Genomic DNA, 702 nt, shown 5'->3' with positions numbered 1-702 from the left:
CACACGTAAAAAATAAAAGAAAAAAGAGGCAAGGTTATAAAACATATCTCTTTAACATTCTATCCAGAAAGCAGGCACAGAAAGGATAGGGTGAGAGTGTGAGAAAGGACTCACTGTGGTGGCGCCTGAGAAATAGTGTGTTTTAAATTATGACTTTGTGATGAAATGGGTAGTTACTTCATTTTCAATGTTTATGCTGACTATAGAATAGGACATAAAGCTGAACTACTTTTGAAACTTTAACTTTAGCATTTTTAATATTTCAAATTAATTGTGGCCTTTTGAAAGGACATAGTGTTTTTTATGTTATATTAATGTTTATTTGATTTCTATCAGGAAATGACTGACTACTTATGTGGTATAGTATCTCATCCTAGAGATTTAGACAGCATATCACAATACCTTGTTAGAATATTTGCTAACAGAAGTTCACATATATGTGTGTGTATGTGTGTGTGTGTGTGTGTAATTTCCAGTTGTAGAAGAAGTCTTTAACTGCCTGAATTCATAGACAAACTTTAATTTAAAACACACACTAATCATTCTATTATGCAGTAATAATTTTCTTATACACCACAGCTAGATGCTTATTTTCTTCTTTGTTTCCATCCTCTCCATAATGTATTTATATCTTCTTTCAAAATAAAAATGGATACGACATTCAATAAAATCCCTGAATAGCTGGCAGATATAAAAAAAAAA

This window comes from Mastomys coucha, unplaced genomic scaffold (genome assembly GCF_008632895.1).
Source record: "Mastomys coucha isolate ucsf_1 unplaced genomic scaffold, UCSF_Mcou_1 pScaffold23, whole genome shotgun sequence".
In the NCBI taxonomy this organism is placed as follows: Eukaryota; Metazoa; Chordata; class Mammalia; order Rodentia; family Muridae; genus Mastomys; species Mastomys coucha.
The sequence above is the reverse complement of the archived record's forward strand: the minus strand, read 5'-3'. Positions refer to the sequence as shown.